Genomic DNA, 16,334 nt, shown 5'->3' with positions numbered 1-16,334 from the left:
GTGGGGGGTCCCAGGAGGTCCTCCCCACATCAGGGAGGTTTTCCTGCTGCTCTCGGGGCAGATTCCACCCTGAGGCATTTTGGTTTGTCACTGGGCAAAACCAAAGCTTTGGTTTTCAAACAGGAACAATTTTATCGTCTGCTCAGCATTTTTGTCTGAAAGCTGGACGAAAAGATTGTCTTCTCTTTCCCCCTTTTCCTCCCTTTCTTTTTTTCCATTAGAAAGGGGAATTCACTTGCCTTTGCTGCCTCCATCGCTCTCCTACAGGATTTATTTTTTCTTTTTCCCCCAGCTTGTAAAATAACAGAGCATTTTGAAAAGACGATACTTCCACTCTTTCCTGGGCAGCATTTCTCTCTTTAAAACAAAAAGACTTCAAACACAGGTGGTGCTGTGGGGATCAGACCTGGGGACTGAGCAGGGTCCCTTGGGGCTGCCGGCGGCACTGTCCAGCCCCAACCTTTCACCCGGTCCTGGTCTCACCGTGCCGCAGTGGGTCGGATAGTGACCTTTCGAAATACCCCAGAATCCAGAGTTCCCAGGAGCCGTGCCAGGATGCTCGCTCGCTGGCCACACTGGTGGGTGGGGGCTTTGCTTCTTTGCACTGTCTTGAAATGCTGCAAAATGGGGACTGGGGGTTCACTGGGGTTTACTGGTGCTGGATGTACCACCAGGTCTGAAGGGCAGCGGCTTTGTCAGCTTGGCCGGGGCATGAAGCAACGTGGGAGCTGTGAAGCTGGAGAGGATTGGGCCCTTGAGCTCACGTTTGTGTGCACTGTGGTTTCTGGACCTTCTCCCTGTGTTCATCCCTGTCTCGGGGGCTGATCCAGAGCCGGGTGATGCTGAGTTGTGGCCCTGGGCCGGGGTGTGACCAGGCCCTTGCAGGGAAGTGTGTGGGCTCCGCCAGAGCTGCCTGGCAGGCTAAATACCCTGAGACCAATCCTGGCTCACCCAGGGTTTCCTACCTCGCCACAGTGAGGGGGGAGCCGGTCTGCTGGAGTGGGTCGGCAAAGGTATTGCCCTTAGTCATCACGATCTGGGGACCGCAACATGGCTGAGGGCTGCATGGATTTGGATGTTGTCTGACAGTCATCGTCACAACAGGCTGGTTGGCTCTCGTGGCCGGGGATGTAGGCTTACTGCAAATAATCAGCCACGGGTATTTTTGCTGTTGGGGCTAGGGTCTGTGTAAGTGGTGCCTGGCATGGCTGTACAGGCTGTCCCGTGATGGCCACGTGTGGACCAGCACCATGGAGACATGGCTCTGGGTTCAGGTGGGCTGCGAGTGGGGACCCTGCAGCCCGTGGGGATGCTCCTGGCTTGTCTACCGGCATCCCCCACCAAGGGGGGACAACTCCATGTACAGACATAGCAGGTCTTGCTTGGCTGCATGTTCCCCCTTGCATCCCGATGGGATGGTGGAGCTGGCTCCGAGCTTACCAGGGCCAGCGGGGGTTCGGCTGCCTGGAGCGGAGCCAGCCCCGGGCGCAGAGCTGAGCCACGTGTTCGCACATCCTCCACCCAGCCCAACCCGTGGTCCCTGGTCCCCACGCTGAGGCTCTGCCACAGCCCTGCAAGGCGCTGCAGTGCTGAGACCAGCAAGAGCTGCTCGTACACCGAGTGGGGGGAGTTTCAGGAGCTCGTCGAGAGACCCCTTGCATTAAACACCGGGGACGGCATCTACGGCATGGGTGCCAATCTCCTGCGGCCCCTTGGTGCAAGGGTGGTCCTGCTCACGTTAATGTCTCCACCGCTTGGAGCCAGCACTGACCCAGGTCCCCGTGGGTAACACCTGGGTTTGCACTAATGACAGTCCGGTGGGTCCTGGTGCGGGAGAGTTTGTTTGCAGAGAAGCAGCCCCTGATCCCTGAGTTGGCAGCTGAGATAAGGCAGAAAGTGGAAGCGCAGGTAGCGTGGTCCCTCATCCTGGCTGGGAGTGTGGCACTTGCAAGGTGACACTTCTTCTGTGGGTGTCCTTGTCCCCACATGGTCGATCATTCTGTAGGATGCTCTTTTTTATTAAGGGAAATAAAGGGGTGGTCCTGGGGGAGGGGTCAACAGGTCAGTCTGGTCATTAATGGGTGCAAGTGGGACAGTAGCTGAAGCCCCCCATCCTTGTCCCTGCTGCTCTCCCATCGTGGAGGTGATGGAGCCAGCCTCGTCTGTCTGTCTCGATGCTGGGAAATCCTGTGGCTGGTCCATCCACAGGACCCCAGTCCACATGGTGTGAGGTTTGGTGCTTTTGGCAGGCTGGAAAGCTGCTTGTACCTGGCTCTTCTGGGGTGTCCCCTCCATGTGGCTCCTCAGGGGTGAGGGGTAGGTGCAGCCCAGGCCGGAGCCACGCGTTTCTCGCTCTGGCTTTGTTCAGGCTGAATTTTGTAATGTCAGGAAATGAGCTGGCCGTGGGAGGGGAGACAGCCGGGGAGAGGAAGGCTGGTTTTGTGGTTGAAGCGGAGGATGAGGACGCCGGAAAGTGGAGCACAATTCCTCGCTCTGTTTCAGGCACTGGGGGTGAGGGTGCAGCTTAGCTTTGGGAGCAGGAGCTCGCGTCGCGTTCAGAGAGCCGGGTGCTGGCCTTTGTGCCTCAGTTTCCCTTTTGTTCAGCGGGAGAAAGTGCCGTTCCTCTCGCTTGCAGGAGTGTGCCGTCAGGGACGGGCTCTGCACAGGGGAGGCACTGTCCCACACTGGATGGTGACAGCCACCGGTAGATGAATGACCAGCACAAGGCTGGCTGAAACTGCTTCGCTTTACATTGTGGATCGCCTCCCACCTTTGAGTGGCAAGTGAGATGAATTTAGCAGCCGTGTTTCTTTCTGGGCCATGACGTTTTGTTCTCGTCGAGGACTGCTTTGGGCCAAGCGCACGGGCTGCGCTCCCTGGGAGAAAGCATCTGAGCACGCAGGTTGGTTCTTTTCCCTGCGGGGCACGCACGTGAGTCTTCACAAAGATCACAAAGTTCACTTAAAACCTTGAACGACTTGCTGCCAGGCTGGCTCTCGTCCTTCATTAATGATAATTTTTGGTTTATGGTTTGTTTCATTCCCGAGCTCTTTTTAGTTTCTTTTTCCCCTGGTCTCTTGCTCCTTTTTTCCACCCTTTCTTTTGTGGTCCCACAGGTTCCTGTACGCTATCCCCACCTCTGGGCACCAGGATGCTCTCATAGCATTGGGGCTCCTGTTTCCTTGCAGGAGCCCGGCAAGGTCCTAGCAGCCATGCTTGGGGTCAGGGCATAATGGGAGGGGACCTCTCCGGCTCCTGTCCCCTCAGCCAGAGCTGCTGTCACTGAGACAGCCCTTCACTGGCCCCTCTTGACCGACCATGCTCCAATGGCAGATGTTTGGGGAGCCCGGTCCTTGCCTCTGTCTCCTCAGACTGATGGCTGCTTGCTTTTTCTTTGCAGTTTGATTGAGGAGCGGCGGCCACAGCTCATCCTCTGGCAGGCGCAGAAGATGCAGGAGTCTGCGTAGCAGGTAGGGGAGGAAATACCAACCTTTGGGCTCTCGCTGCCTTTCGCTTCGAGTTCGCTTGCCAGGGGCTGTGCATCTCCCCTGATCTGGGCTGGGGGTGAGGAGGAGACCCCCATGGAGGTCATCCCGGCTGGATGCAGCTCAGGGGTTCAGACTCTGAAACTGGTACAGGATCTGACCCTACCGCTCTGCTCCAGTGGCAGGAGGAGCAGTGGGTCCTGGTGCTGGCAGGGAGGCAGGGAGGACCCTGCCCGGCTGAGCACCCCTCTCTTGCTGTGGGCACAAGGGGGTCCTGATGAGCAGGACTGGGCACCAGAGTTCCCCTCCTTGCAACAAGAAAGCTGGCATGGGGCAGGGAGGTAGCAACCGCTCGAGGTCCTGCAGCCTGGTGGGCAGCCCTGCACCCAACGGCGGGTACCTCTGCGGTTCTCCAACACCCATCTTCCCCTTTGCTTCACTGCCTCTTGTGGCTCTGCCAGATCCCAGCTGCAGTCACGGCACTGATTTGGGGTGCTCTGGTTGGGGTTTTCTTGGCAAAACGAGGGTGTTGGCACAGAGGAGGGTTTCCTGCCCTGTTTTCTCCCTGAGTGGATGAGACTTGTGGCCAAACCCGGTATTGTTTTGTCCCTTGCATTCCTGAGAAATAAGGTGCTGTTGGGAGAGGGCCCCATGTCCAGGTTTTCTCCCTTCTTGACCTTCTTTGCCTGTTTATTGCTGTTACAGTAAATGTTTGCATCTCCCTCGTCTGCAATGAGGTTGTGGTAGAGACAATGCCGCGGACCCATTTTATGAGGGCTCTATGGTTTTGTGTAATGTATCTTCTGTACCTGATATTGAAATCAATAAAAGGAAAGATTTAAAAAATAATCTGACCCCAGCTCCTGAAAGGAGGGGACTCTGTCGTCGCTGCTTAGTGAGCAGTTTTGCTGGGTTGAGATTGCTTTTTAGTGCTGGAGAGGGGGCAGGTAATTTATTTGGAGGCTTGGTGCTGGGAGATGGGGATAGCATTCATCGTTTCTTCTGCAAGGTCAGGACCAAGGGCTTCGTCTTGCCATCGGTTATGCTGATGGAAACCAAGAGCAGCTCCAGAGGCTTGCGTCAGGGTGAAAGCGGTGGAAGGGCCCTGCTGTATCTTGGTGATGCTTGGTTTGGGCCAGCGATGGGCTGTGGTGTGCCGGAGGAGAGCAGGGCCGGGAAGGCTCGGCCAGGTCTGTCCTGCTGCAGTTTGGCTGAGTGCGGTGCTGTGGCAGAGTGCCGGGTGCTGGTATGGGACAGGCTCTGGTCTGCTTGCGTTGGGCATAAATAAAGACTAGCCAAGGGGCACGTTTTTTAGTGCAGTGAATAATTAAATGGAGCATAGGGGTGATAGGGCTGTCTGCTGCGGGGTGTGCTGGAGCTCAGGGGCGAGAGTGGAGGGCAGGACCCTCCACAGCTCCCGAGCATCGCGGTCCCGGTCCTGTCCCCCTGGTCCGGGTGCCGGTGGGCGGTGGCAGGATCTCTCCGCAATTAACATGCGTTCTCCCCCAAATTGCTGCTTGCTGCTGGAGACGGGATGCTCAGCTCCACTGACTCCGTACTGACCAGTTACAACAGTTCCTTATTTTTTAGGCTCACACAAATTCTCGTTTTTTTGGGTCAGCAGTGTCCTCCCGCAAAGCCCCATGTTGCTGCTGCTGCTGGCACAGAGTTTTGAGCAGGGGAGAAGCAGCTTAGTGATTTCTGTAGCTGCCTAATTGCTCGCTCCAAGAAGTGGTGCATTAAGTTGTGTGACTTGGGGAGGAGGATTTTGAAAAGCATCTCTGGGGACTGCTTTGAAACTTGCCCCCTTCGCTCTGCGAGTGACAGGAGCTGAGCAATTAGAAAAGCAATATCGACCCTGCCTCGGAAGCGTGTGACGACCAGCACTGGGCGATTTAATCCTGACGAAGCCACGTCCTTGCGTCCTACGACGTGCAGCATCGCTGCCCACGATCAATAGGCATTTTGTCTTCCTGAGGCCAGTCCCATTTGAGGCGCACCAGGAAAACCTCTCTCTGCCCAGACGCATCTGCTGCAGAAAACTCTTCTAGGGCCTGTGACCTTAATTGAATCGACTCTTTCATGTCCTGAAGATGGTCGTATCATCTCACTGCAGCCATGCTCGGTAAATCACGTGTCCGTTACCGCATGCACAAGCTGCAGGGTCTGTGCCAGCCTGCTTTTCTCTCGATGAGATTTTGCAGCCCAGAGCTGATTTTCAGCTGCTCGGGAAAAGCCCTTGGGTCACTGGGTCTGCTCCTCTGCTGTCTAAGGCCTTGCATCATGTTTTCTTGGACATTTAATGTTGATGGAGACCTGAGTTTGCAGCTCCTGGGCTCCCACCATGCTTTAGGGGTGAGTGTGCCGCCTTGCCTGACACCAAGCTGTTTGCAGGATCCTCCCTATTTCCAGGGAGAGCTTGTAAAGACCGGCTGGTGGGCTCACCAAAAATCCCACTTCTTGCCCCTTTCTGTCTTCAGCAGAGGTGGGATCCTGGGTTTGGTAAAGCGATGGTTTCCTGCCACCCTGTGCAGCTGCTGAAACGTGATCGTGCTGCTGGAGGTCACCTTTTAACTCCCCACGGAGCCGGGTGGCCTTTCGTGGTCACAGCTCTGCCCTGTGCTTTGGTTTCCTGAGCTCATCCGCTATTTTGCCACCGAGGGAGGGGGACGGGGAGGGGGGGGCGGGAAATGTCTTCAAAACCCTTTTCCCTTAGAGGGGAAAAGCCAACTTGGTCAGGAATGCTGTCTAACTGTGACAACCCGGCAGCAGGGCTCGTCCTCACCAGGGGGTCCTGCTGCGTCCATCCCCATCCCACCGTGTCCCCGGTTTTGGGACGATGGAGGAAGCAAGCCTGGGGGTTGCTTTCGGCAGCTGTTCGCGAGTGAACGGCTCTGGCTTGCTCCCTTTCCCCCCCACCCCCTTCTCCCCATGCTTAACCACCTCCTCCTGCCTTCACATCTGCCTCTGCCCTTTAGACGCTGCGGTGTGCCCCGGTACTCCCCAAACAAGGTTTTGGGGGAATTGGGGGCCGGCCGACTGCCTTGGCAGCAGTGGGGACGGCGGTTCCATCCCGCGTGCTTCCTCCCGTCCGCCAGCGCGCAGCAGACGTGGAGAAGGACGCAGCCACCCTGTCTCCTGTAAGTACCTCTCACTCTTTCCACTGGAGAGTTAAAATTAGCAACTTCTTTTTTTAAAACAGGCGTCGCTTTAAACCTTGCCAGCCCAACTGGGTTTCCTTTTATTCCTGCCCCCCCGGCTCCTTTTCTCTTGATTTTTTTTTTTTTTTTTTTAATTTATTTTGTTGTTATTGTTGAATGTATGCGTGCACTTTTCTCCTTTTTTTTTTTTATTTTTTTTCCTCTCTTTTCGTTCCTTCCTTTTTTAAACACGGGTGACGCTGCAGTGTCAGTGCGGAGTTTGGAGCCAAATAAACAGCCCGGCACACCCCCACCCCGATCGCCTTACAGAGCCCGGTGCCGGAGCCCAGCGCCGAATTTAGAGCCCTTATCTATTGTCAGCCTCTGCGGTCACTGCTGCTCTGCCGGGGGGGTTGTTTGCCCCAGATCCCCTTTTTGCTCCTGACACAGATCTTCAATGTGAGTGTGCCTCTAATTATTTCTTTTTCCCTCTCCTTTGTGTTCGTGGTAAAGCACAGAAGTGCCCGTAAATCAGGACCCGTTGCTTTTTGTCCAGGGCTGCGTGGACAGGGAGGGAGAAGGGGAGTTCTGGGCGGCGGGTGAGTTCCCATGTTGGGAGAATCAGTTGCATGGAGAGAGGGGGAAACTGAGGCACGGAAGGAGAACGTGTCTCACCAATGGGGAGTTGGTGAGCTGGGATTTCCTCCTCTTGGAATAAAAACAAATATAGACGAGCAAAGAAAAACACAGCAGGCATGGGCTCAGATGCAGGATTGGTGCCTGTCCCGGGTGATAAAATCCAGCCCTTTGAGGAAGCTCGCACCCATGGTCCCCTGCGGCAGGGACGATGCCGGGGACCGACGCGGGTGGAAGGTGCCACAGACGGAGCTCTGCTATGCAGGGACGGAGCCGGGGGTTGGAGGTGGCCGACCCAGCCCGGATCTGCGAAAGCAAACAGGAAGGCAAGTGGGGAGCAGCCCACTGTATTTACTCAGGCTTTAGGGAGGTTATTTATTGTGGTTGTTCTGAGGTCGGTACTGGGGTTTTTTAACATCTTCCTTCTCGGTGCTGTTTCCTTTCGGCCAGAGCTGGGTGCCCAGCATGGTGGGAGCTTGCGGCTCATGTAGGGAGGTGAGCTGGGTATCACGCACCTCTCCACCCAAGCATTGGGTGAGGCAGGAGCATTGCGCTGGGGCTCTCCCTCCTGTTCCTTCTCCTCCCTTAACTATTTCATAAATGTTTGGTTTGCTCTAGAGACCAGCCTGGCCGGCCCTGCGCAAGGGATGGATGTGGTGGGGCTGGGACTGGTGCTGGGCTTGGCTCAACCTAGAAAAAACCTTTTCCATCTTGATTTTTTTCAGAGTTTTTGTGTGCTGTTACTGCTTTGAGGCTGGGACTGCCCAGATCCTGCCTGGGGTTAATAATGCTGATAATCCTAATATCCAGTTCTGTGAAAATTAAGATGCAAAACCCATAGGAAGGAGGACGGCATCCTTCAGAATTGCTTTTAGTGTTTCTCTCCCAAGACATGCTCTTGTGTGCTGCCCTGGCTCTGATGCTCATGGACGGCTTGAACACAACCAGGGCTGGAGCATAAACTTTGCTCTTTGGGTTAAAACCAACCCTTTTAACCATCACTGGGGTTGGGTGAGGCAGGTTCTCTCCTCTGCTTGACTTGGGGAACCTGTCACGGAGGGGTTGGCCACATTTTGGGACAGGGTTTGGGTCCGTGGGTCTCATCCCCACTGCAGGTTCCCAGGTTTCTACTTTCAAAACCAAACGGCTGCCCATGGCACTGCCCTGGGCAGCGGTGGGAGCAATTATGGCTGCAAAACCCTTTCGTCCTCCATCTCTTTTGGGAAACCAATCGATTTGGGCAGCTATTTATTTATATTTATTTATTTTTATGTCCCCACCCTTCAGCCAAAAATTTTGACTGAAGTATTTTCATTTCTACCCTCAAACTCATGCCTTTTGAAAACCACGCTTTCTCTCTCGCCCCCTTTGCAAGTCTGCAGAAAAAACCCTGCCTTTTTTGGGTCTTTTTTTTTAATATTTTCCCTTTTCCAAGAGGAATCGTGACTGGTTTATCCGTGACACTCCTGCACTCATGACGGCTTCCAAGCTCTCGCCTGTCCTCGGGGTCTGTCTCCTCTGTGCCATAGGAGCATCCCAGTTTCTTTCCTGTCATCCCTCCGAAAACCTGGGCTGGGACCCGCCACCAAGCCCTTGGCTTCAACTGCAGCTGCATGCTGGTGGTGCTCCAGCGCAGGAGCTTGGAAGGTGCCAGGCCTGGGAAGTAGTGGCACCTCTGGGAAGTGCCAAATTTTGGCATTTCCCACAGTGACTGGGCATCCCCATTGCTCTCCTGAGCATCATCTCTGCGGTTTGCTGGGATGCCTGAGGTGGGCGTGGGGCCAGCATCTGCACCCCTAAAACCTAGGGCTGGCCAAAATCACCACCCCTCCGGCACGTGGCTTTTGGTGCAGTCACAGAGAAGGGCTTGGCAGGTCAGGGACCCCGGCAGGGAATTCCACCCCCCCTTCCCCCCTGCCTAAACCCTCCTTACTAAAACACAGGCTTTGGGTGGGTTGGAAAAAAACCCTTTCAAAAGAGAATAATTTTCCCAGCTATTCCTGGAGGATGCATCCTGGGATGAGGTCTGGATGAGTCCGCCTCGCCCTGCTAGTGGGAAACATCAGCCAGCGGGTCTGGCCGGAGCTGCCAGCGATGGCCATCGGTGCAGGCAGACCATGCCACATGCCAAGCTTGGCTTGATTTTGGTGGTCTGGCCGGTGCCGGGGAGCGAGGAGGACAGGATTTGTGCGCCTGTGTCTAGAATGTGCGTCTTGTGAGTGAGTGGTAACAGCTGAGAGCCAGCTGTCTCGCTGGATTTCGGCTGCCTGACGAGCCAGGGCCAGATCCTCACCCACCCGCCTTGCTGGCTCACGGCTTGGGAACATGGGGTGAGGATCCGGCTCTGTCCCTCGTCAGCCTTTTGCCTACAGATGCATGTGCGTGCACGATGAGCTGGGGGAGTGGGGCCATACCTCGTCCCGGCAGGTGGCAAAGCCTTTGTGGCATGGCGGGCATCCCCCAGTCCCAGCAGCCGTGAGTCAGGCCAGGGATGAGGGACCTTGAGCCAGTTTGTCCCCTGCCCTGGCTTTGGCTGCAGCAGCTCCGAGTGCTCTGGGGTCCCCGGGGTGCTCCAGTGGTGCCGCTTGCCTGGGTTCCGGATCGGGGGTCCGCAGAGCACTGGTGCCAGCGGCAGATGTGGTGGCTGATGCAACGTTATTCAGATGCTGGGTTGGAACCGCCATGTTTTCAAGGCAGTGGCAGGGGAAGAGGAAGTTAAACCCATTTTTGCTGTGTGACATCTTGTCCCGGTTCCTCCTGTTCACTTAGAGTGAGTTTGGTTTGGGTTCAGTGGTGGCTGGACCCTGGTCCATGCCTCTTGGTGGGCTTCAGTGGCGGCTCCTCCTCTCATGAGGCTTGGGCAGTAGGTCTTGGGGCCAAGTGACAGCTCTTTCTGCTCGGTTCCATGTGCCCAGAGCCTTGATCTCTGCTTGCAAATCATGGTGGTGTTACAGTCTCAAATAATTAATGCTGTTCATGGACCTTTGTTTGCTTTACTCAAAAAAATAATGGTGTCCAGTGGTAAGCTTCCAGCTGTTTGATGGCAACATGCTCCAAGCGTGAGTGTGTGGCTGCAGACCAAAGTAGGTTTTTGGGGTGGAAGTGGTGGGGATGTGTTCAGATGGATGGGCAGGTCCACCTCTGAGAAAAGCAGATGGCCAGGATGCCGATTTTTGTGGTTTTGTTTCCAGGTTGGAAGTGCCAGGGGCTGGTTGGAGCTGCGATGGTTGAGTCTGAGCATTGGGATGGAGGCAAGAACCTGGTCTTGCCTGTTCCTGGTGGTGTTGGCCAGATCTTTCTCATCCATCTCTCCAAGGGACTCTCCGGTGAGCTCTTCTCTGGCGTGATCCTCCCAGTATTCAGCATTGCTATATCAGTGGCAAATTACGCTCATTTGCTTCTTATCCTTCTTCTTGTGGTCAAGTGGAGCTGGTGACCACCATCCCCTTCCCAGTGATGGGAAGCTCCTAGCTTCACCAGCTTCACCAGCTCCTCTGCACCTCAGATGCATGCTGGACCCTCCAGCCCCTGGGGAGCCCGGTGCTCCCCACCTGGGACATGTAAACCCTGACTGAGAGTGTGGGATGGGACAATGCAGGAGCAACGTCTGCTTCTACGTTGCCTTCATGTCTTTGGACCTGATGGATGTCACGGCTGCTTTGGACACGGATGCAGTTAGCAGTCAGTAGATGCAAATAAAATCAGCAGCCCCGTGACTTTTGGCATTGCTGCTATTACTCACCAGTGCTTGGGGGTGGGGGAAAAAGAAAGAAGTAGTTTTGGGAGGCTGGTTTGAAAGATCTTGGGGGTCCTTGGGGAAGGGCTGAGCCTTTGGGAAAGGTGCTGCAGGGGTCGTGCACTGGGAGGGAGGATCGTGCTCGGGGGCTGAGCTCCAGGATGGCACTGGAGATCTCCGGCCTCTTGGCAGCCCCGGCTCCCAGGTGGAGCCCATGCTGTGCTTTGGGTGCCAGAGGGTCTGCAAAGCTGCTCTTGGGTGTCCATTCCTGGCTGGGGACAGGGTGTGGGGTCCCCAGCTGTGTTGGGGGATGGAGATTTGTGCCATGCTGCCCTTGGGTGAAGGCAAGGTGACCGCAGGATGCCCTGGGCTTGCTGCAGAGGATGCATCCCCAATCCCATCCTGTTGACACAGGAGGGAAGAGGAGTGTTTCCCCCAGGACAGTTCTGCACTCCGTTGTGTCCCGTGGGGCTGCTGTGGGTTTCCATCGCTCTCGTGGATGGCCCAGAGCAGCACTCGGGTCTCATGGAGTTTCCCCTGGGTAAAACCCATGGTGGGGAGAAGAGTTGTCCCCTCTGTTACTGGGGGAAATCCTGTCCCCTTACATGGAGAGCCCCTAACTTCCCTGCAGGGAGGGTTTCACCCTCCTCATGCTGCTGACCCTGTTCCCGTGTCCCATGGGTGGGATCCTGCCCCCTGTGCAGGAACTGAAGGCAGCAGTTGTCCTCTTTGGCATGTTGTGCTTTGGGACTTGCAAGTCATCAACATCCTTCTGATGACCGTAGTGAGGGTGTTGGCAGCGGGGACCTTGCTGGGCTGCACTGGAGGATGGGCGCACCCTCAGGATAGGGGGTGCCCAAGGAAATGGGGTGTGATGTTGGGGTCTGGGTGCTGGCAATGCAGGGAGTCTTGGCTGCCCCCACGCCAGGTTTGCATCTTTGCCTTGCAGTTTCCCATTTGAGAGAAAAAAAAAACCCCAAAGTGAAACATTGCTGCTATTGGCCGCCGAGGCGTTTTCTGGGCTTGAGCCCCTCCAACCCTTGGGTGGGGGAAGGCAGCTCGGTGGGGAGCAGGACTGGGTGGCCCCCAAAACTGTAGCCATGTCCTCCCCTTCTGTCCCCCCCTTTTCCTCCTTGTGACCTCAGCACCGGTGAAGGTCCCCACCATGGGTCTGGTTTGGGGTCAAGGTTTAAGCTGCTTCTGCTCCCCACCAGCACGGGAACAGCTTTGACAGCCTTCTGATTTACCAGTGCAGGATCCGAGCCCAAATTCAGCTCGCTCTCCTTCTCGCTCTTTTTTTTTAATGAGTCAACCTCTCATCTGTCATATTAAACCTCCTCATTACCAGGTATCTAAATTTTGCTCTGACAATAGTGACAGGGGAAGCTGCGATATCATTGCCACGGCGCGGGGCTACAGGGAGCTGGCAGGTGGTTATTTCATGCCCTGCAGGGAGCCGTGGGGGTGGGCGACGGAGCCGGATAATGGGATCTCGCTTCCCTTCATTTAGAAAACCCGACTTAGTGCAGAGGGGAAAATTACCCCCAGTCTCCAGCTCTGGAGCTGGTGATGGATAGAGGACAGGAGGGAAGGGGAGCGGCTTTGCATGATCCTGGGGATGGAGGGTGGATAGGGATGGAGGTGACGCAGGGCTGCCCCGTGCAAGCGATCAGTCCCAGCTGGGAAAGGGGATGCTGTGCCCATAGCAGGGTGCTGGGGCTTGCAGGGTCCCCAGCCTTGGTGTGCATGCCCAGGGAAGCTGCTGAGCCGCCCAGGAGACCGCAGCCAGGCTCAGGGTTACGGGTGACCCTTGCCGCGAGGATGCTACTGCCAAGGTCACTGCTCAAGGTCATGGGACTTTTCTGGTGGCTGCATCAGCCTTTGCATGTCACCATTCCCAGAAGTGCTTTAAAGGTCACTTTAGCAAGGGGCTTGCTGACCCCTCCGGTTTAACGCCGTGCCATGTGGCGGCTCAACCCCGCTGGTCCCTCTCTGCAGCGTCTCCCTCTGGGAGAGAGGACCGGCTGCCACCCTGGGAAACCACACCGCATGAGGAGCTGCTGGTCCCACGAGCTTTTCCTCCTGGAGTCGTTGTCCTCGCCTTGGCACAGGGTGATGACGGTTCCATGGTTGGCATTTGGCCAGCGCCGAGTGGGGCCACAGGCTTGCCGGTGAGCTTGCCTGGGGCTCCTGCCCAGCCTCCCTTCTCCTGCCAGCTGCCCCGTGTCCCCTCCAGCCTCTGCTGGCTCTGGCAGCATGGGGAAGGTCACTAGTTGTGCCCACTGTCACCCAGCCTCTGCAGCCTGGGACACGCTCCTGGGGTGCCGGATGTGATGGCATCCCTGGCTAGCTGTGGCGTGGGATGAAACGGTGGGATTTCGGGGTGCAGGGAACCGGGGTGCCTGGTCTGGGTGCTGCTGCGGTGCCTCCAGTCCTCGTGCCAACGCTGGGGCTCTCACCCTTGTTTGGTGGGTGTTGCTTGGGTCCACACTGGTGCAAATGGATGCATGAGCTGCAGGGGAAGAGAAAATCAAGCCCCATTTAATAATGTCTCCAAATCCTTTCTTTCACCCCACCTTGCACAGGCAAATGCCAGTTCTCCAGCATCATTTAAGGGCTGTGCTTCCCCCCCCCCCCCCCCCCCACCCCAGACTCTGCCGGTCTTGGCACGGCGCGTGGTTTTGTTACAGCTCAGCAGAGCTGGCTGTGCAGTTGGCATCTGCTTTTCTCCGGAGAGCGCCTGAATCTGGGTCAGGAATATATGTGTCTTTTTCAAATTCCTTGGGGACCTGATTGAATCCAGCCTTGCTTCTGCTCTCCTGAGCCTCCCGAGGTTTGTACCTGCAGCCGGCAGGATGGATCCTGCACAGGCAGGAGGACCAAAGATGCTGGTTTTGCTGCCGATCCTGGGGAAATCAGGGCCTTCCCGTGGGCGTCAGGTGCACGGGAGGAACTGTAGCTCAACGCTGGATTCGCACCTGCTAGGTGAGCAGGATTCAGCCACAGGGAGGGCTTGGCCTAGCAGGGCACTGCAGCTGCATTTCTGAGCGGGAGGTTTGCTCCGGAGCCGTGTTTCGGCCACCTTTCCTCTCCCCTCCCCCTGCCTGCATCTGGAGGCTCGATACAGGAACCCAGATAGCATCATCCTGAAACCAGAATAGAAGCTTTGGAGGAGACTTTAGCATGTTTGTGTGGTTTTGATCTTGGTTTGTAGATAAAGAGGTGCTAAACAATGCTAAGCTGGTGAGTTGGAGTCCTTCACGAGCGCATGCAGTGGGGCTGGGGAAGTGCAGGCACCTGCCCTCGCTGCCTGCCGTCATGCCAAGGACGTTCCCACGTGGGTGCATCTCCCCTGTGCTGCATCCCTCCAGGGTGCTGGGGCTGCTCCTGCTGGCATTGCCCCTCCTCCCCCAACAAAGCTGGCTTGGTCCATCAACGGTTGCTCGCTGGTGGAGCGATGGCAAGCACCACGCTGGTGCCTTTGCAGGATAGGAAGAGCAACGTCAACATGAATACAGGCGCTGGATTTTAGGGAAGAGGGCTTTTCCCCCTCTGCAGAGGAGAAGGAAGCCAGTTCTGCAGATCCTGAAACCACCAAGAAGGAAACTAAAAGTCCTTGGTGTCAGCATGGAGGATATGTTAAAAAAACAACAATTAAGTCACAAAAGGCAGGCCTGGCCATCAGCGAGAAAGGAAACAGGAAGGCAAGAACTGCAGTTAAACAGTCAGGTTCAAGAGGTGATTTGAGCTAAATCCATATCCTTAAGGGATGGAAGTCCAGCCCTGTCCGCAGGCGGGGAAGCGGCTCTGTTGGTTTGTGCCGGTGCGAGACCTGAGAGCCTCAGGGCCAAGGCTTGGAGACCTCAGCTGCGGTTTGCTGTTTTATTTGCAATTGCTTTTAAGGCTTTTTTCTGCAGCAGGTGGAGAAGCTGAGCTTTGCGCAGGTGCTGCCAGGCTGCTCCTCGTGGCAGCGCAGCCACCTCACACCTCGACTCCACTGCTTTTCTTGGTAAAAGCTGCAAGGTTGCAGCAGGGAGTGTTGCAGCAGGGTGTGGGGCTGCTCTCGCCACCTCCAGAGCATCATGGCTCCCTCCCTCCCTCCCGCCAGCCCGTTCCCCCGCGCCCCTACCCCAACACGGGGCGAGAAAGGGCTCGGCACACTGTCGGCACGGCAGGTGTAAACCACTTCCCATGGCAGGCCGAGCTCGCAGGCTGGTTTGCAGCACAGCAGCATTTCCCTGGCGTGCGCTCTCTCCTGCCATGGGCAGAGAGATGGGACAAATCCTGCACCTTGTAATCCACGTGCTCACTGGTTGTGTGCTGAAGCTCTCTTGCAATGGCCTTCCTTGCCCGGTGATGCTCCAAGACAAGGAAAGGTATCCACGCAGCATGTTATTGCTGTCATTTCTGTATGTGGATAAACCCTAAGCCCCCCAAAATGTTGGTCCCACTGGGCTGGGTTTGGTGAATTTGGTCCTGTCGGGTACCCTGTTCCCCAGGGGAAGATGCCCAGCGAGGAAGACCCCTCATCCCACTGCGTTTGGACCTGTTACTCTTAGCCGGCCCCCTGGTTTGATGGAGCCAAGTAAGGGTAAATCCATTTTGGGGAGAATTCCTGCAAATCCTGGGTAAAGGGTGGGTTTGTCCTGCAGAGAGAGTGTTCAGTGCGTGGGCAGAGCGGCCTGCTGGGTTGGGCTGTGCTTCTCCATGGCTGTCACCTCCTTTTCTCCCTTCCATTTGGGACTTTCTGCACCGTTATCAGACATCCTCCCATTCATCTCCTCTTTAAGAAGAGCCACCTCGGTCCTTTCAGCATCTTTACAGAAGGGCGTTTTTCTTCTTTTCCCTTTTCCTTCCTTTTTTTTCCCCAGCCTCCAACTGTCCTTTGAAGCTGCTTTTGCAGGTTTCTCCGCAGCCAAGGACGTCCCCATGGCGCTGACCCCAGTTTGGGAGATGGAGATGGGGAAAACGCCGCTTGAACCGGTGCTGTGATGAACCCATCCAGATTTTGCCATCACTCGTAATGCTGGCCCTACCATGTATTTCTGCACAGGGATGAGTGGATTGGGAAGCACGGTGCCGCACGTGAGCGCAGGGGCAGCACGCTGGGAAAAGAAAGGCCGTGCAGAGCTCGAAAGGAAAATACATTTTTGGAAAGGATGCGTTTATTTGCCTTTATTTATCTTCCTAAGGCTTTAGATTCATCGTTTTGATCTTTCCTTTGCAGCTGTGCAGCCGATGTTTGGTTTATTTAAGCTGACATTGTGCTGAGAGCACAAGGCTTACAAGGTGGGGTTTTAAGGAAGGACAGCTTAATATCATCGCTTTCGAGAGGAG

At 55.9% G+C, this 16,334-nt stretch overlaps 1 protein-coding gene across 18 annotated transcripts in view; it reads left to right on the top strand.

Moving 5' to 3' along the window:
- The window catches only part of MEF2D (myocyte enhancer factor 2D), an 84,539-nt gene that overhangs the window by 22,652 nt on the left and 45,553 nt on the right, over positions 1 to 16,334 (top strand). For 3 of the 18 annotated variants that reach the window (XM_049805139.1, XM_049805138.1, XM_049805136.1), the window contains exons 1-3: positions 2,258 to 2,902; positions 3,401 to 3,470; positions 10,453 to 10,587. The gene's annotated coding sequence lies outside the window, so the exon portion shown is untranslated. Of the gene's footprint in view, positions 1 to 2,255; positions 2,903 to 3,400; positions 3,471 to 5,106; positions 5,611 to 5,679; positions 5,841 to 6,463; positions 6,626 to 6,891; positions 7,085 to 10,452; positions 10,588 to 16,334 lie in introns of those variants that run through there. The other 15 variants (XM_049805133.1, XM_049805121.1, XM_049805135.1 and 12 more) reach the window with 13 other exon arrangements.

This window comes from Accipiter gentilis, chromosome 7 (assembly GCF_929443795.1).
Source record: "Accipiter gentilis chromosome 7, bAccGen1.1, whole genome shotgun sequence".
NCBI lineage: Eukaryota > Metazoa > Chordata > Aves > Accipitriformes > Accipitridae > Astur > Astur gentilis.
The sequence above is the reverse complement of the archived record's forward strand: the minus strand, read 5'-3'. Positions and strand labels throughout refer to the sequence as shown.